The sequence below is a fragment of the Hirundo rustica genome, chromosome 5 (genome assembly GCF_015227805.2).
Source record: "Hirundo rustica isolate bHirRus1 chromosome 5, bHirRus1.pri.v3, whole genome shotgun sequence".
NCBI classification, from domain to species: Eukaryota; Metazoa; Chordata; class Aves; order Passeriformes; family Hirundinidae; genus Hirundo; species Hirundo rustica.
In genome coordinates, this window is record NC_053454.1 from 26445061 (window position 1) to 26469776 (window position 24716).

Here is a 24716-nt window from a genome sequence, read left to right on the forward strand (position 1 = left end):
TAAACTTTTTAACACAAAATTAAATTGCTACTGATTAAGCACTTACTGGTTGTTCAAGGAAATATTTGTAAACATTTGCACACATTATTCTGTGAGGAATTCAGTATCATATTCCTTAATGCTAATATAAATACTTTCATTTAAAGGTGGACACATTTCATGTCTTGTTTCTGAAGATTAATAATAAAAACAGGGAATAATATACAAGTGTTTATGTGTCAATTTGACAATAGTCTAGCACTGTCTCTTTTGCTTTTCAGATATATCAAAACAGGAAAGAAGAAAGAAACTTTGATGCTGGAAATGGACTGGCGTCTGTTTTTGTTTTCTTCGGCTGTTGACATTTTCAGGAATAGAAACTTTATTTCTGTAGCTGTTTGAAGATAAAAAAGTGCTAAGCAGTGCAACAAATACTAGTTACAAACTTTATAGGAATTGTATAAATAAAGAACAGTGCACAATTGTTTCCACTCTAAAGCATTGCCCTATCTCCTTACAACAAACAACCAACCCTGTGTTTCTTCTGAGTGTTAAACAAAGAGAAGGAAAAGAAAGGACTATTTATAACCTAAGAATGCTTATATAATTTCTGATGAAAGCTCAAAAAATACCTCCTGCATTTAATTTTAGATTCTCCTTGGTCTCATCTGGTTTTATACTTGAACGTTTCTATTTCACTACATAAAATATGGACCTATTGTAAATATCCTTGGCTAGCAGAGGCGTAGACTTCCATAACATTTTCCATCTGAGTTTTTCAGCTTATTTTGCAAGCATTCACTCAGAGTTGTCAAATTACTGCATGGCAAGTTAATATTAGCTTCTTTTACAAAGCAAGAAAATTGCCATCAGAAATTTAAGTACTTGTCCAAAGTTATGCAGGAAAGTTGGTAGCAAATCTGAGACTAGAATATCTGCTCATTCTGTGCTACCAAGAGGATATTGCATTTCCTCTCCAGAAATCTTGGAAAATTCCACAGAGGGTTCATTTATGTTTTTCTTGTAATAAATTTGGGTTCAAAAGTGGGTAATTATCAGTCAGTTTTGCTGAACAAATGTTTGGAACAGATCAAATTTAGGATATATTTCCAACCAATTAAAAGGTAATTTTATATGGAAAAAGGAGTTAAAAAAATACTAAGGTTTTCTGGAAGCATGGAAAATATATAAGAATTATAAGAGAATTCAGATATCTGGAATACTTGCAGTGCTATGATGTAGGTTTAGGATTTTACAATTTTTCAAATATGTTTGGTATCTAATATTGAATTATGTTTTAATAAAAAAAAAAAAAAAAAAAAAATCTTCAACAAAATGCCAAATGTGTAGGCACAAGAATGAGAAATCAGGATTTTCCATGAAGCTTGGCCTCATTGCAGAACAGACTGGGGGATTTAGTACAATGCCAAATTCCAGCATGCAGCCTATGGATTGAATCTATGGCACATGTCTCATAGCAGGTCCATGGAAACCACTCCATTTGTACCTGAAATTCTAAGGGTAAGAGCAAGTTGTAGTCCATGAAAAATTCATGGAAATCCATAGAAAATGTGGAGAGTCTAAAACCAAAAAATCAACCCAGCTTTGGAATTTGGAATCATCTTCAAAGCAACCCCTAACCAACATTTTCAAATTATCTGAGAAATTATTTCTCTTGATTCAAAATACTGTAAAACTTCATGTTTTGGTGATGGTATGACTTGTCAGGATTCTAAAGATAAAGTATGAAAAATAAAACTGCATTAAATGGGTCCCCAAATCTTGCCTACCTTTTGCTAGTTTAAGCATTTTACTAGCTGGCAAGTAAAGAATACCATCTCTTTGTTTTTCTCAGAAGTTGCTACTTTACAGAAGAAAACAAAGCACATTAACAGCATCTGATATCATCTTTTTTTGGCAAGACATCAGATCTGAAACCTCAAAGACAGCAGAATAAGAGAGATGCAAATACATTGATGTTGATGTACCAAAAGCTGACTAAGTAGATACAAGGGGTCTTATAGTTCTCTAGTGAAAGCCATTAAATTCTGTTCTGTGAAGAGGCTGTTAAAGCCTCTGCAGTCAGTCCAATGTTGATAATGGCCTAGAGCTGTGATTATCTCATAATATCTTACTCTTGTCCTTTTCCTTCTGCTTGAGTTTCAAAAACACTGCGTTAAGAGCTTGGAACAGTCACAATTAAAGAGCTTCAGTGTATTGCTTCATCAATTTAAATAATACTAGCCTTCCCAACACTCACTACTCAAGTAAAAATATTCCCACCTTTCCAGAAGGAAGAATCTTGAAGAATGGCCTCTTTATCAGGTGTATTATTCAGCAAGTGAGCTCACTGGCAAACTTTACTGGCATTTTTTCTCACCTACACAGAATGTGCTTTCAGGTGGAAAAATACTACTTAAATTCTAATCATACATATTGGCTGGAATGAGATAACCAAATATTTTAACCATGGAAGTAATTTATCAAACAAAAAGAGACTCACTGAGGGAAAATAACAGAAAACTGAAGTTTTTAACAGAAATGCATTGCTATTTCTGCCTCTAGGAAGGGAATAATGATTCTGGCTTGCCTTCCTCTTCTCCAAAGATTTTGTTTATTATTTTTATTCTGTTCTACAGGGTCCAGTTTTAACTCACAAACATTCTGAGGACAAAAAACCCCCAGATAAGCTGTAGGTGGCATTTAGTCTATTTCCAGCATGAATTTAAAATCATTGACATTTTATTAAATTATGCATAAATTAATTAAATTACACTTTTATTACATTACCATCGCAAAGTTTTAACCAAATTACACACACACATGCACATATATAAATAAAAGGCTATTACATTCTAAGATTCCAAACCTGACAATTATTTAATGTCACTGAGTACTGTAATCACTTGTAAAGACTGCGGTTACAATGAGGTTTTACTTGATTGATTTTCCTTCATATCAGTGTGGAGAAAGACAGTAACATTGATGTGAAATTTTTATGACAATTGCACATTATGGTAAACTCATGATGTTGTTAAACAAGTTGTTTTCAAGAGTCTTTCTTCTGTGAAAAGTATCAAAGCAGTGACTTTGAGACTTAATTCCTGCATCTGACAAAGAGACTTGGCTAATTAGAGCACCACTCTTCAGGATTTGAACAAGACAGTTCAGCTCATCCAACTCCTTAAAAAGCTCAACACTAATCTACAAAATAACCAAGACACCCTCACAATAACTGGATTTCCTACAATTTCTGCTCATGACCAGGCCTGTATTTCTCCCAGTGATCCCAGGTAATCTCCAAATTAACCTGTACCCAGATCCACCAATATTTGGTCTTTCCCAAAGTACGCAGGCTGCAGGCAGACCCAGTGCCCTGCTGAGAAGTTCATTGAGATCGAAGTTCCATCCCACACACATGGAAACAGCAGATCTGCCTGCAGCCTTGTAGGTAGCAATTTAGTGGTTACAGGATTTTTTCAGGAAATGGGGGAACTAACCTTCAAGTAAAGAGGCTCAAATCCACATCTGAACCTTTCAGATGTGACTGAAGGGTCACTCATTAAAGGACAGTTATTTTATTCTATAGGGAGGGTTTGGAAAAGGACAGACAGGTCAGGTAGACCCTGCATTCCTTCTCTTGAAGTTGTGCCACTATCAGACGCAAAAGTTAATTTCATGGACCCAGAGAGAAGGCAAACAATGCAAACTTTGTATAGGGAAAACAGAAGAAAGCTTGTGAGGGGCAAGAAAAAAGTGTAGGATTATGTGAATGATTAAAATGCTCACCTGGGATGGATACTGATAGCTGGTTTGCTGTGGTTTGCTGGTTTCCTGTGTAACAGAAGTGCCAGTTTACATTCTGTACTGGAAAAAAAGAAACCAAACTTGACATAAATCCCACTGACACAAGTGCTAAATATTTAAAGGTTGAATGCCACTTCATCTTTTTGACTACATTACAGAAAAGGACATACGTGATGTGACTTACGTGTCTGTCTCTCCAGAGACTGATTTACCTAGAGTCCTGAGGCAGGTTTTGAATCTTGATGTACAGAAAATAAACTGACACAGGGTTAATCTGCAACAGTGTCTTGAGTGTCAAGAATTAGACAGAAGAGACAACTAAAAGTGGTAGGAAACAATTTCTAGAGTCATCCCTTGATTGCAACTTTGTGACTACTTGTTTCAGGCTGCATGAGATTGGTTTAGCTCCCTTGGGAGTGACTTGAATGCAAGGTTCAATCTAGGGATAGAGGACCAACTCATTATTTTCTTTCCACACACTTTACAAGGCCCATGCTGGTAGTAACTCAGCATGAGCCAAGACATATTGTTTCACTGAGACAGGAAGGTATGAATTAGCAATACACACACTTATTTGAGAAGCAGGGACTTCAGTTTGGACAATGCTCTCAGGCACAGGGTGTGATTCTTGGGGTGTCCTGTGCAGGGCCAAGGGCTGGACTCGAAGATCCTGATGGGTCCCTTCCAACTCAGTATATTCTATGATATGTTGCAATTCCCACTGCCCAGCTTTGCTGGGCAACATACAAAGTCTCTATGCTACAAACTACCAATTCCCTGTTTATGCTAATCGGCTCATACTCGCTCCAAAACCTCTTAGTAGCATCCCCAGACAGGCAGCCCATTTTATCTGGGGCAGAACAGCAGCAGTGCTCTGCACCCGTGCTGAGCGCTGGCTCGCAGGACAGGCCTGGTGCCACCGTGTCACCCCTGGCACGAAGCCCAGCAGAGCTGCATCTGCTCTCCGTCAGGGCATTAGCGAGGCTCGGGGCTTTACCTCACCATGCTCACAGGCAGCTTCTAAGCCTCCTAAGCAGGGCTTAGACAGGAGTTTAGACAGAGATCAGCGGTATTTAGTGCCTCAAAACCGCTACACAGCTGCTACCTCGCACAGAAAACACTTTTGTTTCCCGGTGTTAAACATCTCCGGGCACCCAGAACTCGGCCTGGGCAGGAGTGGACGAGCACGTCCCCACGAAAGCCTCGATCTGACCCATGGGGGTCGCCGCCGGACGCGCAGCTGAGCAACCGGCCCGGCCCCTGAACCGCGGCCCGGCCCTGGAGCTGCCCCAGGGCTCTCTGCCTCAGCGGGGCTCGGCCGCCCCGCCCCGCCCCGCGCGGGGTCACGCGCGCTGCTCCCGCCAATAGGCATTGGCGGGTGGAGCTGCGTGGAGTCTCGCGGGAGCACGAGGCGGTATTTAAACACCGGTGAGGCCTCGTCCTTCCTCTGTGTCCGCCGGCTGTGGGCGCGGTAAGGCGGCTGCGGTCGCTCTCAGGGGGAACCGCCCGCGCTCCGCGTGGACGGGCGGTGGGCCTGGCTTTGGGGGGTGGAACCTACGTCGCTTTCCCTTCACATCTTGCCCTCTCGGAGCTTGACGGTGCTCCGGAGAGTCAACACAGGGGGATAGAGCAGCTCTCCCTCACTAAAACCCAGTGCGGAGCCCTCCCCTCCACGCTGCATCCTGTCGTGAGGCACAAATGGTCCGTCCCTCCATTCCCCCCCGGCGGTCCCCTGGCAACCTGGCTGATTCTCTCCCTCCGCAGAGTGTCCCGAGGGACCGGCGAGCCCTTCAGATGCTCCCGATGGGCCCGAGGCCAAGCGCGGCAGGCCTGGGCAAGGGGAAGCGCTGGCGACTTGCACTCCCGCCTTTGGACGCCTATGGGTGAGGGGCACACCGAGCTCATCACTCCTCTTACAGCCTGGGGCTGGTAAGAAAAGGCTTCGGGCTTCAGAAGTGGAGGGCTTTAAATTCTCAGACTTTTAAAAGACAGATATATAGGGGTGCTGCCCTGTGTCTCTGAACCAGAATGATTGTCTACATTTGCACCCTTCTGTTCTTTGAATCTCAGCTCTTGAGCTGCACAGATCTTAAATCTGAATTACTGTATTAATTTAAGTTTTTTATAGGCCACATCAAGAAAACTGCAATTATAACGTTTGAAATTTTGGCTTTAGGCACTTATGACTTGGGCACAAATGAAAGAAACACTCATGTCTTGGGCTTTCCCTGCAGTCTTCTAGTCCACCTGTAACAATGTCTTTTGATGTCTATTGGTTGAATTTGTAACAAGGTGTGTGTATATATATCTCTACATATATCTATCTATGTATATGTAAGTAGACACAAGGTAGCAATGACTTGTTCGGCAAAGATACAGTCAAATCTACAAGTTTATAGCTTAGCTCGCTAGTGTCAGCACTAAAAGGAATTTAGGCTTTAAAGAACTTTCAATCGTTTATGATTGAAAGTATATTTTAAAAGATAGTTTAACAGGGCTAATGAACGTGCCTTTTCATAAGTTTTGATTTGATAATGAACTTGTAAATGACTTTTCCACCTCCATGGAAGATTACTTTTAAAATGCTTAACAACATAGTAGCAACTCTGTAGAATATGGCTTTGAGAAGGTCTGTAGTTAAACATTATTAATTATAATTTTACAATTTTTTTTTGTGTTTAGAGGCCTCACGTAGCAACCTCATGCTTGAAATGTTTTAGACATGAGTAATCACACCTAAATGTGAAGCAATGCTGTGGACTTGGGAATAAATAATGCCATATACTGGAAGGTAAGTGCTCTCATTTAATAACAATTGCTAATGATTTTTAATACTGCTATTTAATAATTTACAAATTTCAAGCAAATTATAATATCTTTTGAGCAAATAGTAAGTTCAGATCATCTTAGTTGTTAAGAAAACAATATTGTATACTAAAATCTAGTCCCCTTTTATGCTTTGCCCTCTTAAGTCTGGCAGTGTCTTAAGTGGCCAACACAGAGGGGTATAAAAGTTCTCTTGCAAACCCAGAGGTGAGGTTGAAACTCTTCTTTGGATCATGCTTAGGAGGAACATATTCATGTAACTGCTGAACTTTTGGAAGCTGCTGAATCAATTTTATTAATAGCTTGTAGAAAGATTTTGAAATGTCATTTTGTTATGATATCTGAATAATTTCTCAAATCTTTGTGCTTTGTAAACCTATGTGATGAATGTCTTAAATTAAGAGTTCCTTGTACATTGTTTGGCCTCCAGGTATGTAACCGAAAAGGATTATCAGATAATAGTAGATGCACTGTCTTCTATTCCTGAAGGAGTTTAATTTACTCCATGCTGGAAAACAAAGAAAAATAGCTTTGGTGAGAAACTTGTGTGGTAACTGTTAAACCTTTATATAGATTTAGGCAAAAATAAATAGCAAAAAAATCAGAGGAAAGCCAATGATAGTTACTAGGTCTGCTCATTCTAAATGGCTGGTCCTCTGGAATGGAATCTATACTAATGGTATGGGAAAAGAAAATCCCATCCTGTACAAAGAAAGTAATTTCTTTTGAGAAATGGCTCTGGCCTAAGGATTAGTGTCATGTAGAAGATTCATGTAGCTCAACCTTAGAGCATTTAATGGTTTTGTGCGTGCATGGCGTTGACTGCAAGTAAAATAGAACTTTTTTTACAGGAATGAAGGCAACATCAGGAAGTGACATTCAACATCAGTATGATTTCCTGAGTGGGTGATTTCTGACTTCACACAAGATGATTCCAGTTGTCACCTCTAAGATTGTCTTGGAAGTAGAATTGAGACAAGTAATGGCAGAAATTGTGTCTTGTATGAGCATGTTGAAACAGGCACCTCACAATTTGTTGAAACAGGTTTCCTAACAAAAACTGCTGTAATTTGACTGTGGGTTAATTGAAATAAATTATGACTATTAATTGAAATAAAATACGAGTATTCTACCAAAAGTTTGTGTTCTGAAGGTTTCTTGTTAAGGTGCTTTCTAAAGACTTTTTTTTCATGAATTTGAAAATGACAGCACTTTTGTGCTGTCACACGGTAACATTCTTTTGCCATGTCCAGACTTGGTAAGTTAATCTTAAATTTACAAATCCATTGAAAAGGCCCTCTTAGTCTTTTATTCTTGCTGAGTATTCTGAAGTATTTTGTAATGCAAAAACAGATCAACCGGTTAACTCCTAATTTATTAGACTGTGTGTGCTTGCATGTTCTCTAGGAAAGGATTGTCTCAAACTGTAAAGGACAAGTTAGAATCCCATTCATTGCCTATTTTAAGTTAACAAGGAAAGTGGCGCAATATTCCATGTAAATTCCCACTATCAGGAAGGTTCTTGAAGAGCAAGATTGTTATTGTTAATTAAGAGTTTGTATATGCTTTTCAGTAGCTTATGCCTTAGTAGCATTTTTCTTAATGGAAGGTCTTAAAGTGAAGTAATTGTGCATCCTGTTGCCAACGCTTCTCTAGAAGGCACAAACAAGGATATAAAGTCGTCAGAAGTAGCTGGCAGGTACTTGCCACTGCCTAGACAGGAGAGTGAACTGATGTGGATTTAGGAACAAACATGTATGTATTTACACCCATGGTCATATTTAACCCCCATCTAGCCAGGAACTGTTTCTTTACCTTTGCTTAAATGTGCACTAGAAGGGATGAGCAGTGATCTACTTGTGGCTGTCTAGACTGACCTAAGTCTGCATTTTTAATAGGAGACAAAACTAAATTTGAAGGGTGTACGGAAGTACTTTCTCTTCACAATATTAAACTTGACAAGTGTCCATTTCCTCTTGTGAGAAGCAATAAATTATGTTTTATAAATCTCATCAGTTCTATAGACCTTTGTCTTCTGTAGCCATTCTTAAGGATTAGGTTTTCGTCTATTAAGTCTTGCATTACGAGGTGGTGATTTTATCTGCCCTGTGTAAGGTTTCTAATTTACCTCTCTCAGGTTCAATGTTAATTAATGGTATTCAGTATAGACCGATTTCTAAATGTTTAGTCCTGCTTTCCTTAACCAGTAAACTTGTTTACATTTGGTAGTTTGGCATGATGTTTTCAGTGAGCTGTCTACACTTCCAGAATTTCTGAAGGAATCAGAGGCTATCTTAGAATTAGGGATGGAGTTTGACCAATCTTGTTCTTCAAATAACTAGGCAAATATAAGGCATTATTCTTTAAAAACTGATCTGGTTTAATGCAAAATCAAAGCAGAGATTGTATTTTCAACTAAAGAAGTACCAGTTTATTTCATGTATTTATAAGCATTATAATTTTTACATTTAGCTATTTATCATTGAGTTGGAGCTATTGCTCCATGCTGAAAGCTTGTTTTGAAGAAACACTGGTTGGAATGAAAAGTCACTTAAAGAGTACTTTGTTCTGTGACTTCTCATGAATATAAGAAATCTCTCCTCAATTAACTTTGGTTTGCTCCTATTCCATCTACAGGCTTTTTGGAATATAAATGTCAGTTCAGGCATCACTTACCTAACTATATTTATGATATATCACGTTAAAGTAGTGAAGCAAAACAAAGGGATCAGTGTTAGTCTAGGTATATGAAGTGGGTCTAAATCCAGTAACCTCATTGGCGTAAATGAGCTCATTCACCCTGACCACCACCCTTGGGGACTGCTTGGGGCTGTGCAGTTCACCAAGAAACCTGGTTTGCTTGATGAATGCTGTACTTGAAATGGAGAGATAGCATTACCATTCTCCATTTTGTTACTCATTGGAAAAGTGAAGACCAAGGGAAGAAAACTAACCAGGTTTGCCTGAGAACAGTCAAGGGATACTGAGTTGTCTTACAGGCTTGTTATAGGCTAAATGACATGAAACCATACTCTGTCATTTTATAAATTTTCATATGTATGCTTTGTACAACAGGGATTGTATGAGAGATTTGGGGAAAATAAAGATGAGGGGAAAATATACTATTGTTTTTAAACTGTACGCTTCTCTTATTTCTGCCTACTGAGAGCAAATGTAGGAATGTTGCTTTAGGTTTTCTTTGACTAAATCTGCAAGAAGGTTAATCTGTTCATTGGGACTGAAGACTGTCGAACAGAAGGCGGAATATTTACATATCTATGTATTTATTCCTGCTCTCACAGACAATTGAAAAGCAAGGTATTTCCTATTTCACTTCCTTTTAGTAAGTAGTTAAAATTGATGAGACACCATGATCAAAGGAATAAAAAAAACCCAAAAAACCTCAAGAATATATGTATGGAATAATGTGCTTAGCCCTGAATAGCTTTCTATACGCACATCTACATGAAGCAACATTATGTTCTGTGCAAGGGTCTGGCAAGACATAAAAATTATTTATATATATATATATATATATATATATATATATATAATTTTTTTTTTTAATTGGTAAGAATTGTTGGGAGAACACCTTGGAAGTCTGGTATTCTGCAAGAATTTTGGTTCTGAGGAGTTTATCAATATCAGAGCTTGTGTGACTTCCGCTTGGTAACAGAGATTTGTGATTTCAGGGGTTTGTAGAGTGCTATTTTTAATAATCTGAAGTTTGGATGCAGGTATTCATGCTAGAATAAGCTTTACAAGTCTTTGTGGCCTTACATTAGCAAATCAGCCTAACGGATGTTCAGTGGGAAGCTTGGAGGTAATAATCAAGTAATAATGGCTACTTGTTGTCGTAGCTATTCTTCTGAGTTGTTGGTTAGTTGACTGCATCTTCCTTACTTTTCTTCTTGCTTTCTCATAATGGTACAGTTGTATCCAAGATCCTTCAGATCGTGCAAAGAGAGTGAGAATGTCGGCTGAATGCACTTGAATCGTAGAAACAACGTGCGTGCATCCCATATGTTCTGGTTTGGATCAATGCAGGCAGACATTTCTTACCGTGCTAGAGTTTATGACATGGAAAAATCCTGTTTACTGTTGTTACATCTCAGATCTGTATAAACTACGTTTTCCTAAAGCCTACTTTTGGTTTCAGATGCAAGCCTCATTGGATTTTTCCACACATCAATACTTTTGCTTACCTCAGTAAAGGTGGCCTGACATTTGTTGCTGCAGAGAGGATTTTTTCTGTTCAGTGGACTTTGATGTAAAACTCAGAGATTTCTTCCTATGCTTTGATAATAAAATTCTACAGCTTTGACTCAATGCATAAATAATGATCGCTGTAAAACTGAAAATACTCATACCGTTTTCAGTTTGGAAAAGTATAGAAGCTATCAACAAGGACTTGCCATCTTCAGATTGTACTTTATGTTTATTGTAAGACACGAAGTTATTTAATTGACCACACAGTCTGATAAATGTATTTCAACAAATATACTTTGTTAAATGTATGAGGCAGGAGTGACTGGAAATAGGCAGACGTTAGAAGGAGCAGTGTGCATAAAACCAGGGAAGGAGAAAATGATGTGAGTTCCTGGTTTTAGCACTGGATGGGTTTGGAGACAATAGGTCATGCAGATCTCTAATATATTTAACATGGTAGCAAGCGAGGTCATTTTATTTCCTTCTCAGTGGTATATTGCACACTGAAGCAGAAATGGTATGTGGCCTATGATTCAGTGTGCATTTCAGACTTTCTACTTCTAAGTGAAGACTACACAGTTGAGAAAATGAAAGAAAATTGATAGCTCTGCAGAAAAAAAAATCTTAGCAAGCTACACAAAAAGATTACCAACTGTAATGTTCTCAGGATTTTAGCAATGGATCCTATTAGGCTCATCACTTCAGAATTTTGTTCCTCTGAAGCGTAAACATAAAATGCATGCAATATGCTTTACTGGTAAACTGACTAGAAGGAATAAAGCTAAGTACAGCATAGAGAAGGATGCCGTTTGTTTCCAGAAAGACTATGTTCTCTTCCACATACCCAGACTGAAGGTACTGATTTCAGGTCAAATATGGCACAAGCTTTTTAGAGTTGCTGGTATGCCCTGACATATTTGGATGTAGAGTTTAGGTATCAAAACGGTGAAGAAAAACAGAATATGTTATACACCCTTCTGAATGTCCCATGTATCTCAAACTGCTTCACAATACTCAATTATTGTGCTGCTGTCTCTTCAGAAACTGTAAGCAGAAGCAGTAGTTGTTATGAAGTTAGTAACAGCTCCCATGTGACCCTTGGACAGGACCTGATTTATGAGGAAGAAAACATAGCTAGGGGGCCACCACTGCTAAATGATGTGGGCTTTTAAAGAAAATTGTTGCATTTTCTTATTAAATGAAGATGTCATTCCATGTAAACTGTAGCATGATGGAGGAACTGCTCTCTTGGTTCTCTATGGCTTTAGGCCTTTCAATTATAATTTGAAAAGTCTGCTAAAATCTAGCTTTAAATTTTCAAAATAATAAGGTATGCACACTTAGTTAGAGGTTACTAGGACCTGTAAAAGAACTAACACAAATGTAGAGCAGATCTTCAGTCAGAGTCACCAAAATTCAATTAAACTCTGCTTGTTTACCCCATCAAAAACTACCCCATCCCTCCTCTCTACAAGCCTTAGTTATCTTTTTGAGGTTTTTCATAACCTGATGTCTAAGAAAATTTGAGGTTCTGTCCTTAGTCTTGCTTTTTTTTTTTTTTTTAATCTCATTAGCTCACCTCACAATTCCTGCCCAGTGCTGTCCTGCCAGGTGCCCAGGTCTAGGGTTATATAAAGTTGGGTTATTTATACCATTTCTCACTAATTTTCATGCTGTTAACCTGAACTCATCTTTGATCTTGTTCAGTAGGGTGTCAGAAATTTCTAGCTTGACTCATGCAGTTTCTCATGAATTAACTTAGTATTTCACTCTAAAAATTATAATCTTTATTCTTCCATGTAATTGATCCATCCTTCCATTATGACTTCTACACTTCAATTGTGTATTTTTTCCATTTCACTAGTTTTTGTTTTTGTTCAGACTAATATTAGTGAGTCTACCTTAAGAAGGTTATTTAATGTCTTGTATGTTTGTGTGAGCACAGAAAGAAAAAAATGCCTTGCAATTTGTAATCAGATTAATTAAAGTAGCTATAGACTGTGATTTAAGTGTCTTTGATGTTATTCACTTGGATTTTTCCATAGTTTATGTATGCTTTTATTGCCTTGACATTTGAGAACAAATTGGACTGCTTGGAAGGGTCTCGCATAAAATTCAGTAGTACAAAATGCTGTTGCCATTTTCTTGTGGAAAAATAAATGAGAACTGAATATTTCAGGTATTGAAGAAGGGGTGGAGAGAAATTGTTTTTCCCTCCAAGTAAATTATTTTCAGTTGTCAGTTTGCAAAGCTCAGAGTAAGAATATCATATGGATCATCTGTTTTCTTATATCCCCAGCTGCCTTTCAGATTTCACACTGGCAGAATTTCTTGTGGTAGATTCTATAAATTGCATGTTTTGAAGTAATTTAAAATAAAGGTTTTTAGGATAGGGTTTTTCAGAAGTATTCAGAACTGGATTCTTTCCAGTCTTTCTGAAGAGTTTTACTGTTGATATCAATAGAACAAAATTTGGCTTGCGTTGAATAGTTTGAAAAACCCACTGCTGGTTACTAAAATAAAAATCCTTGGTATTCCTTAATCTCTTCAAGTGGCAGGGTGTGTTTGCTTCAGCCAGGTAATTTGGATCGGCCACACAGAAACTCTTGTAATGCAATTCCATACTTATATCATGAAGCCAACAGGAAAAAACAATTTATTACTCTGTCAGCACTGAAGGAAATACAGAACATGCAGATGTGGTTGTAGACTGTCTTTCTAGAACTGTTAGTTCATGCCCTAGGTACTGTCAAATAAGCTAGAAAATATAAATGGTCTGGTAAATATGAACTATTTTAAATGGCAGAAGTTTGATTTGAGAGAATTTTGTTACTCACAATGCAGTTCGTTAAGAACCTGAGCTAGTCCTGCGTAATACTTAACTGCTTGATTGAATTTTGTTTCCTAAAATAAAGTTCTAGAGGTAGAGTTATTATTGACAGCTCACACCCATAGTCTGTAACACACTACAGTAGTAACCTGTAAATCAAAGCATCCACAGAGATTAAGATTTCTAGGGGAAAAAATAGATTCATATAGAAAATGGTATGGAAGACTCAATCTAGAATACGAGGACAGTCTCAGAGTAGTGTGCATACCTCAGAGTCATCATGGTGGCACCACAGGGTAAAAGAAAATCCTACTTAAACAATATGTAATTAATTGTAATTAAATTGTAATTAATTGTAACTAAAAGCTAGATAGAATATAGAGTTACAATTATTAAACAAATCTTCTTAGAATATGAGAGCTTGAGGAAGCACCATGAGATAAGAGAAAGAGCATTTATAGCCATCCTATATAGGGGTGTTTAATTCCAATTTTACTTTGAAACTGGAAAGCTAGCACAAATTTGATTTAAGATGTTTAGGCTTGGACTGAAGAAAGGTGTAGATATGGTTGTGTGAGTGCTTCCAAAAAGAACAAAATGAGAAAGCAAAGATTCAGTGGTTTGCATTTTGTACGTTGTTTAGGAACCTTGAGAATTCTGTTTGGTTGCTCTGGTTTAGAATACTTCAATAAATGCAATTAGCTGAGTACCTCTTAATGTGGAAACTGTATTTTGTCAGTCTCTTAAAAACATTAACTGAAGGGGGGAAAAAAAAAATCAAAGTGCCTTCTAAAGAGTTGTTAGATATTTTTTGTGACAACTTAAGTCTAATGGTCTATTCCACCCATAAAGTGTTGATATAAAGTGACTTAGAAAATCTAAGTTAAAATGAGAATCAGTTGATTCAAAGCTCATCTATAGCTGATACAAATTTGGCAAAAACAAAACAAAAATAAAATGCAGACATTTTGTGAAACTGAGTATGTCTAGTGTGCCTTGAAGCTAAATTATTTTTTCTTCTTGTTCAATAGTTTATATAGCAAAACCAGAAATATTTTACACACCTCTCACATTTCTGGTCTATAACATTAGTAAGAGGTGGGATATTCAATACAAGACTTTCATAATCAGTGTCTGTAGCTTTGTTGTTCAGGGGTCTGAAATATGCTTTGTTCACAATCAAAATCTACTAAAATGATGTCTAAAGCACAACCTATATGATTAAATATATTACATAAAACCACAGTAATGTTGCTGTAAAAGTTCAGTCTGGTATAATCTCCCCTACGTACCATTCCCCTGCACCACCCTCCAAGAAAAACCCCACCCTGTCTGCAGGTAGCTTGTCCAGATAATGAGTTATTAATGTAGATAATTTCCGTAATTCAGATGAAAAAAACCCAAGTGTAATGTCACCCCTGCTTGTTAGAAAAGAAATGCGCAAATTCAGCAAAACCATTTTTAACTTAAAAAAAGAAAAAAAAAAAAAAAAAGGTATTGGCTGTGTGGTTTCTGTGCTTATCTAACTAGAAACAGAAGCATTTGAGATCAGACATTTGGCTCCTTGTTCAGCTGTTGCTCTACTGAACCCAGTGCTGCTGGGGTGGGTTACCCCAAAGCCTCCTGCTTTTGATTCCAAGCTCTTTGGAGCGGGTCTGTTTGTCTGAACAGGCCCATGGAAAGGATCTGCACTCACAGTGGGTGGCTGTTCAAGATGGACCTGAACAAGGGTTGACTCACCAAGAATGAAGGTCTCAGCAGGCCCTGCTGAGATGGGATGTCTTCAGAGGGGAGTTAGGGAGTGAGGAGGGAATGTCATGGAAATGGATGGGGCCTCACTATAATGGTATACCTGAGACAGTATCCTCTCAGACATCTGCAGAACAGGAGAAGGGTACAGTTTCCTCACTCAGGAGTTCATTTCCTGCTCTCTCCATGGAGTTGCAAATCTACAAAGGGATGTGATCAATGCAGTGTGAAAAAAACTCCACCGTAATTTATGTAGAATCAGCCCTTGTTGTGGTAGCAGAAAGGAACGTGGTAAACAAAGCTGTAGGGAACACCATAAAACTGCAGCCTTCTTGCAGTATGCAAATTAATCTGTTTAGACCTAATTTTGTGGAGGAGTTTGTGCCATGGAATATGGATATACTGTAAGGGACTGGGTTCTCTATAGTGGTGGGCACTCAGCAGCAGTACTGGACGTATAATATTAATTATTTTATCACAAAGAAAATTTTGATCTTCTGCAACACTTTCATAGCTAGAATTATGTATAAAATAATATGAGCAAATATGTCTCCTTATTCTATAAATAACCGATTTTACTGAATTGAGAAAATTAATTCCTTCTGGATTTATCCATTACCTCACTGCACCCTCTGTGCCACAGCCAGACACCTTGGCTACCTGAGGACAAAAGTGTGGGTTTGTTCAAAAACATGCTTGTGCCTCATTCTTTCAGGGCATCATAATGGTTAGGTTTACTGCACATGGCAGCAGAGATGCTTTTTTCCAAGTGATAGTTTACAGAAGGTTTACCCTGACTCACAGCAACTTGAAAGAAGCTTTCCAAAATCCCAGTAAGGTAAAACTCTGATGAAGTGTCACGTACAGGCTTTTGAGACCTATTGAATTGTAACAGAAAGGCTGTCTCATGAAGGAAATGTTAATGTATCATATCCAGGATAATTTGAATAAGGTAGAGACTTTGCCTTGGTCAATTTCGATGCTTAAATCATGGGTTGGCCTGAAAGAATGAAAACCTGAAGCAAAATGAGTGACAAAATGCTGGACCATACAATGAAAAGCAAAACCACTGCAGCGTATCAACAAACTGGACACCACCACCACCCCTCCACCTCTGCCCCCATTACTCTAAATTATTATGATATTACTTTTTGTAATCTAGGTCTAATTTTTATTCAGTTTTTAAAATCTCAAACTTACACAAAGCAAGGGAACAAGGCAAGAAAATTATCCATAGGGTTGCATTAAGGTTTGCATGAGCTTGTGTAGGGTCCAGATCCACTGTTGAAACAACAAAGGTTAATAATCAGCTCTGAGGTAATGAGGAGTTGGTAAGATTGGATTGGAGAAAAAACTACCAACTTTCTCCTCTTTGCCTTTATTTTCTAACTCAAAAGCCCTGGCAGCTGAGATATTTCCTAAATAGTTGCTAGTATTAGTAATCTCACTGTAGAATGACTGGAGGTTTATGCCAGAACCTGGTGGCTCTTTTCTTGTTGAGGCAGGCAGCTGATGCACAGTTTTGTACTCATCTAATCTCTCAGTATACTGGGAACAAGCGTACAGGTACATTTTGTTCTCAGAGTAATTTTTGAAGAGGTTTCAAAATCATTTGGGTATAATCCTTCACTGTTGGTGTTCACATTAGGCTACCATCTAACTTTTCTACGTATACAACATTCACTAAGAAAGAACTCCGCTGACCTTCCCTTCTTGTTCCAGCACAAGGGCAGGGAACTCACCACCACCATACTGTAGCATTTAAGATAATTTTCAGCTGATATTGAAACACCAAGAGACAAAAATAACTGCATTTAAAGTGTCATAAAATCACACCTTCAAGGCTTTTTGTTACTAGAAAATAAGTCAATTTGTGCTATTTTAAAGGATGCTTGTGACCTTTCTGGTAACTACCCAGTTGGCTTAGCAATATTCAAATTATGATTCTATTTAAAAAAATAACACCTGGGTGCATTTGCTGTTAGAACACCTAGATGGAGGATAATAATCTCAATGAACTCCTAATTGAGTGAAATATGGCTGCCCCACATTTTTGTTGCTGCTGATCAGCTGCTCCGGTTTAGCAGCTCCTACAGCTGCATACAAATTCAGAGTACCAGAGGTCCTTTTCAAGAACCCTGCCAATTTAGTTTGACTGCCTAAAGTTTTTGTACCTTTTCTATGTTTGTAATTTAAATTGACAGTGATTGTGAATGGTATCTGATTGTCAGCACTAGGGAAAAGAGCCGTTCCTTTTGTTCCTAGAACTAGTACAATGTGAGCTTTCTCACCTGGTGACACAAGATAACTGGGATGAAGAGGAAGGAAATAGTCCCATCTTTTTTTTTTTTTTGAGGGCAGCGCTGAATGACTAAATCTCCCCTATCACAGAGCAAAGGTTCAGGGTAATATATCCCAGAGTCCATCTGATCTGGATCACCTTACTCAACTGTTAAAGACTAATTAATTTCTTATAGGATCGTCTTCATGTAAGATCAGAGTGGCGAAAAAAGTATGTTCTGAAGTACTTGCTGTTAATCAAATTCCATAAATCTCTTCTCAAGGTTTTTTTTTTTGTTTGTTTTACTGTCATAGCTTAACCTCAGCTAGCAACTAAATACTACACAGCCCCTAATTCACCTCCCCCCATCTCCAATAAACTTTGTGGATTAAGAACAGTTAAATAATTGAAACAAAATATTGTAATAATACAAAAAGCAGAGAGAGAGGGAGAAAGGAATAAACCCCAGAAGAAAAAACTGATGCATGGTACAATTTCTCACCCCTTGATAACTGATGCCCAGCCTCTCCCTGAGCAGCTCCCAGCCAGCTCCAGGCAGTTTGTATACTGAGCAGGACATTCTGTGCTATGGCATATCCCTTTGGCTAGTTCAGGTCAGAGGTCCTGGGCATGTTCCCTCTGGCTTCTTGTGCACCTGCTCACTGGCAGAAATGGGAAACTGGGATGTTCTTGACTTAGAGTAAGCGCTGCTCAGTAACAACCAAAATATCAGTGTGTTGTTAACATGACTCTCATATTGAATCCAAACACAGCCCTGTACCTGTTGCTAAGAAGAAAATGAACTCTGTCCCACCTGAAACCAGGAGAGTATCCACCCCTTATTCCATATCATTTACATCATGCTAGGTCCCACGTTTTCCAATGCACCATTTACTATCCTGTCTTTTGATAAATGCATACGCAACTCTCACTCCCTTAGTCTGTTGGCAATGTCTGTAAAAGTCTGTTGAGTTCATTTAGTTTGTGACCTGGAGCCCCTTCCATCATAGGAGGGTGTGGTGTGTCGTTTTGAACTGTTGCATGTTCTGATTCTGTCACTGCTGCACTTACCCAGTTTTATTGAAGTTCATTCTTTATGAACATGATGGTCAAATGGAAGTCAGGTTCTTACCTTCTAATCTGGAACGACAGATACAGGCTAATGGATACATAGATGGATACCTAATGTGGTGATGGGCATAAATCCACCATGGAAATTATAACATGCACACTATACAGCAAATAACATCATACATTTTAATTCACTGATCATTATTGCCCAGAATCAAATCCCCCTTGAGGCATGTACTGGACTGCTCCATCCTCCTGCATTACCCACCAGGTGCACACAGGTCCTTCAACAGAACCAATCCCATGGACAGGTTTGCCTTTGCCTAAGGAAGAAATAGCCCAGACTGTTTGCCCCAGCATATTTTTAATGTGCACTGCAGCAATCCTATGCCTTCTACAGTACATAACAGTCTTGTTTGAGCAGGGCCAGCCTGATTGGCAGATGCCCTAATGTTGACTAAGGAGGTGGCCTTTGCTAAATGTGTATCCCAGTGTTTGAAGGTCTCGCCACCCACAGCTCTCAGTGCAGTGTTTAACAGTCCATTGTATTCTTCAGGCTTCCTGGAGGCTGGCTCATGGTAGGGAATGTGATAGACCCACTCAATGCCGCACTCTGTGGCCCAAGTGTCTATAATGTTGTTTCAGAAATGAGTCCCAGTGTCTGACAATTCTCTCTGTGGTATCATGTCTCCTTTAGGCTTACCTTTCAAGGTCCAGGAGAGTCTTCCAGGCAGTAGCATAGGACATAGGATATATTTCCAGCCATCTGGTGCCTTCTTCCACTGTTGTAAGCACATTGTGCTTGTCTTGGTGGGATTGTGGGAGTGTGAATTTAGTTAATCTGCCAGGCCTCCCCATATTTATACTTCAGCCATCATCCTCCTTACCAGAGGAAATTTAATCACTTGCCTTTCTTAATTGCAGTGCATGTTTCATGTTCATAGATAATCTGTGTGATAGTGTTCTTGATTAAGTGCACCCATTGGTCATGAAACCATCCATATGTTGCATCTCTAGATAGCCCGGAGTGTCATGGACCCACCAAGCTAGAAACCATTCACTCTTATGTTGCCATTGCAAATCCACCTGAGCCGATTCAATCTTAGCAACCTGATCCACCTGTTGGTTATTCTGTTGTTCTTCAGTGATCCGACCCTTGGGTACAGGTGTGTCTACCTACATGCTGTAGCTCCACAACCGAGTTGTCCATCCAGGACACAATCCAGTAGCCCAGATGGCTTTACCTCTGCGCTGCCAATTATTCTGCTTCCATTGCTGCAACCACCCCCACGGGGCATCTGCCACCATCCGTGAATCAGAGGTGAAGTACTGGCCATTTTTCTTGTTCAGTGACGTCTGAACCCAGCTGGATGGGTTTGACCTCTGCAAACTGACTTACATTGTCCTTCAGCAGTTTCCACCTCTTGAAATAATGGATTTCATAGAGTTTTCTTCCACCTGCGATGCTTTCCTACAGCAGGACCCATGATTAAACAAGGCATATTGCTTCTCACCTACCAGTTTGCATACTGAGCACAACATTTTTTGGTGTAGAATATCCCTTTGGCGAATTTGGGTCAGCTGTCCTGGACATTCTCCATCACAACGTGTTGTCCACATGCTCACTGGGAAACTGGAAAGTCCTTGAACAGGAATATGCACTACTAAGCAACAAAATATCAGTGTGTCATCAAGATTATTCTCATACTGAATTCAAAACACAGCCCTGTACCAGCTACTGAGAAGAAAATTAATTATATCTCAGCTGAAACCAGGACACTTACCTAGAAGAGGGAGTGGTTTTGGCAACTGCTGCTGATGTAATTACTCTAATTCAGATTTAAAACATTGTTCATGTAAAGGAAACAATTTTCCTGCACCTCCTCACATGAAACAAATTCTCTGTGTATCTTCTCCTTAGCTGGCAAGCACCCTCCTGTGCCCCCACATCTCCTTGCCCAGAGTTGTCTCTGGGTTGTCTCCCCCAGCCCTGGCCTTTTAACATGATACTTCATCTCCATCCACAGCTTCTCCACCAAGCCTGCAGCAGAGAAGGGAAGGTGAACAGCAGGTTGGGTTAAGTTATTTTCCCTGTAAAATGATGTTAGTTTTGTGCCTCTGACATGTCTTCTTCCTGCTACCCACCATCCTCTCTCCTCTCCCCCAGGTGAGCTTGGGAAATCACAGTTCAGCTGCTCAAGGTACAAAACACTTAGAAAATAAGCAGAGTAATATGGACCCAGAAAATTTTAAAAAACCCATGTACCTAGTGCACTATTTACAAGCCAGTTGTAAATGATTTTATTATTTACTGATTCAATTATGGTTTTTTCATGTGGGTTCACTCAACAAATAATTGTTTCTGTTTAATACTCATCAAAGAAATGTTTCTGTCTAAATCTGTTGTCAAGGTGAAGCAAAAACATGTATTGCAAAATCACTTCTGTTAACACTAGAAAGTGATTTTTGCTATTCTTTGTGGGCTTTGGATCAGAAATCCTCTGTGTTGTATATGTTCTCCAAAGAACAATGCCATGTAATTTCTGTTTCAGCAGAAAAATGCTCTCTAGCCTGCTGCCAGACCAGCACGCTCCCTGCTGCACCTGCACAAATCTTCCTGATAAGGCTGCTCCAATTGGCACCTGAAGGAATGTGGCGTAGATCAGCAGCAAGTCGCCAGTACAGTGGTTCCACTGTATCCTCAGTTAAGCTGTAACTGATACATAAACAGGAAAAAAAGCTGACTTTTTGTTTGTAACAAGCAGTGCATGGAGTTAGAGAGGATTAGATTTGTATTTTGAAAAGAGCAAATTTCAGTGGCTTTCAAACACTTGGATTTGATTCAGATCCTGCTACAATGGAAAAGGTTTGCAAATCTAAGCCCAAACAATCTTAGAATTAGTTGATTTTTTTTTCTCTATAATCTGCATTTCTTCTCATAGATAGGACCGAGTGAATTGTTTCCCCCTTTATTAAATGTAAGTAACAATTATAACCATTCTTCCAAAAGTCATGTATTTTTTCTAGCACTTTCTTTTTGAGTATGGGTTGAAATTATTTGTCATACTTTAACACTTAAATGATCAGTTAGGATCCAAGCCACGTTTTGCTGAATGCTGTGCACAGTTGTCACGCTCAGGCAGTCTGCATTTGGTAAGCTATTGAAATAAAACATACTAAAAGGAGGAGAGAAATATTTTCTTGCCCAAATACAGGTCACTGTAGAATCATACAGACCAATAGTTTGGCCAATAGGATTCAGAGGGTCTGAATCAATATATTATGGCCTGTGGCTCTTCACACTCCCTGTTATATCCTGGATCTTCATCAAGTGTTGCAGATGATAGGCCAGTACCTAAAAGGGTAATTGGTATCCATGGCTCCCTTCATTGAGACAATTGGCTGATCAATAGAGATACTACAAGGAAGACCAGAATAATCCTTGAGGTTATTTTTCTCAGATATCCCATGTACTTCTAGCTGAATTGTTACCAAGAAATCAGAAGAGAATAAGGGCCAGAATGTGCCTGGGTGACTGATTCCACAGCTTTTGGATGGTGTGGCTCTGTTAGCAGGTTGTGTGCCATATAGTGCTCATTTCCTCTATGCCCCTGCAGTGCTAGAAAATATGCAGAACAGACTGAGACATTGTATTGTCACAGCAAAAACCTATGCATAAAAGCCTTTATAAAATCACTGCCTATAAATTGCTTTTTTCCCTTTCTGATATCTGACAACCAGATAAGCTCTTACTGAAAAGCTTTCAAATACCCTTGTGCTTCAGCTCTCCAAACAACAGACTGCTGGGACAGTGTTGCTGTGAATAGACCACATCTCTCAGCGACTTGAAGAGCTTTTCTGACTAGAGAGGTTACCCTGACTCAAGTCCAGGCCTGATAATGCAGTTGCTTTTGGAGCCACTTTTACTGACATATCTGAGTAGTTTTGGAGTTTTGAGTCTATTTATCTTCTCTGTGATAAAGTCACCCAGTTGTGGCAGCAAGGCAATCAGACTAGAATCTCAGAAATCAAAGATTACCCAAACATGCCTCACTTTGTTAATGTTTTACTAATGGTATGGATGCATTTTTTGCCTTTTTTTTTTGGTGGGGGAGAGAGGGGGATATGTGGGGGGCATGTTTTGTTTTCCTTATATTCCTAGATAACCTGATCTATCACATTTTGAGATTTAAAATCACAACCTGAGTTAAGTCCCCCTCCATTTTTAGCTTTGTTTTTAGTCTCTGAAGTATCATTTGATGTGTTTTGCAATGATTTATTATCCTTTCACCCAAGGCGAGCATATAGTTTTCAGAATGTTATTTAAAAGATTTTGCAAGAGCCATCCTCTGACCCAGGCTGTGTCTCCACCTTGGCAGGATGCACTTTTGAGTGAGGGAATCTATAAAGGAGTCCAACTGTGACACAGTCTCAAGGTCACCGTGGCTGTGATCTCAGAACATGCAGCTCTGGATAAATTATAGCCTTACAGACCTTTCATGGGCATATACATCACTGCTGCAACAATGGGCTCACAGGAATATCAGCACTTGAGGAGATGGCCATAAATGTGACATAGCATGTGTGCTACATGCCATTTATGGTGGCACCAGTTCCCACCAGGGAGGCTGGTGAGAGCCTTTGGGTTCTTTAAGAAAGGTTGAGGGAAGGGAGACACAAGCATTGCAGCTGAATTTCAGATTAACCCCTATCAGATTACTCATAGTTCCCTTACTGAGGGTGTGGGGGTGTATTTGAAGTGTTTCTACAAGACCAGATATATCCTACTGCATTATTCATGGGAAAAAACTCACTTACTTTAGCCTGAAAGACATGTAGGAGGAAAACTCAGTTTGTTTGCAGCATGAGATTACCTTAACTTCTTACACAGAAATTGTGGCTGTTGAGTTAGTGGTGAACCTGTGTGCTGTTCACAGAGCGTGATGCACTCCTGCCATGTGTGAAACACGCACACAGGTGTCAGCAGGGTGATACTCATGTCCTTCACTTGTGGAAAAGGTGAAATTAAAAAAAAAACACCTCAAGCCTTTACTTCAGGACACGGTGCAACAGAGTGAGCTATGTACCAATCATTTTCGTTTCTGATATTTGTCATGTTCACATCCTAATAAAATCCAACTTCCCCCAGTTTTAAAAGCTCACTGCCTTTTTGAGTAGCTCAGAGATGGGAAATGCAAGGCCAGATCCAGCTCAGAGCTCTGGCTGATTTGTGTCTAGCCCTGAGGTGCTGTCAATTTACAGACCACGACTTCAACTTCCTTTCCTTGAGTCCTTTCTGGAAGATGGTCTTAGATGATTTTGAGACAAGGGCAGTTTCAAAGTGCAAAAGCTCTGGAAAGTTGTTTTCATATATTTCCTTCCCTAAGTTGACAGGAGCTTGTCTAGAGGATCTTGATGAAGAAGGTGGGGTATATTCAACAAGTGTTGTCCCTGAGTTACTAGTTATATCTTTGCATTGGTAGTGAGAAAGAAAAAAAAAAAATCTTTCCATTTATTTATTTCAGTTGCCCTGTTTATTAATTTGCACTTCATTATCTCAGTCTGGGCAAAGGAAGGAATTCCTCCTTTTTCATTATTATTGTTAGTGACAGAATTCTCAGACATCCATCTTCAAAATACAGTATTCATTAATGTAAAAAGAAGTGCTTTTAAAATGTAATGGAAATTATTCATACCTGTTTTTATTTTGCTTTTGGGGTTTAAATTTAGGCAAAGTTAATCTAAACAATACCCTTCAGACAATGAAACCCTGGCAAATAGCTCTTTATATTATGTACTGTTATCCAAAGACTCGGTTATGTGGCAGTCAGTAGATACACATATCTACATCCACTTTCCCTGTAGTTAAATAAACTTTTAAAGAAAATGCTCCATTAGCTCCTGATCATCAATCTTCATGTAATAATGGAGCTGTTTAAACTCAGATAGGCTTCTCCCTGTCTC

At 39.0% G+C, this 24716-nt stretch overlaps 1 long non-coding RNA gene and 1 other non-coding gene across 3 annotated transcripts; both read left to right on the forward strand.

Moving 5' to 3' along the window:
- Window positions 1-5241: 5241 nt before the first annotated feature.
- Window positions 5242-7750, forward strand: LOC120752966 (uncharacterized). 2 transcript variants are annotated; one of them, XR_005700904.2, is made up of 4 exons: window positions 5242-5257; window positions 5551-5715; window positions 6469-6577; window positions 7464-7750. It is a non-coding gene; the product is annotated as an uncharacterized LOC120752966 (long non-coding RNA). The 2 variants fall into 2 exon arrangements; XR_005700903.2 differs by lacking the exon at window positions 5242-5257 and having other exon boundaries at window positions 5274-5715.
- Window positions 6746-6864, forward strand: LOC120753577 (small nucleolar RNA SNORA26). The gene has a single exon (XR_005701164.1). It is a non-coding gene; the product is annotated as a small nucleolar RNA SNORA26 (small nucleolar RNA).
- Window positions 7751-24716: the final 16966 nt, after the last annotated feature.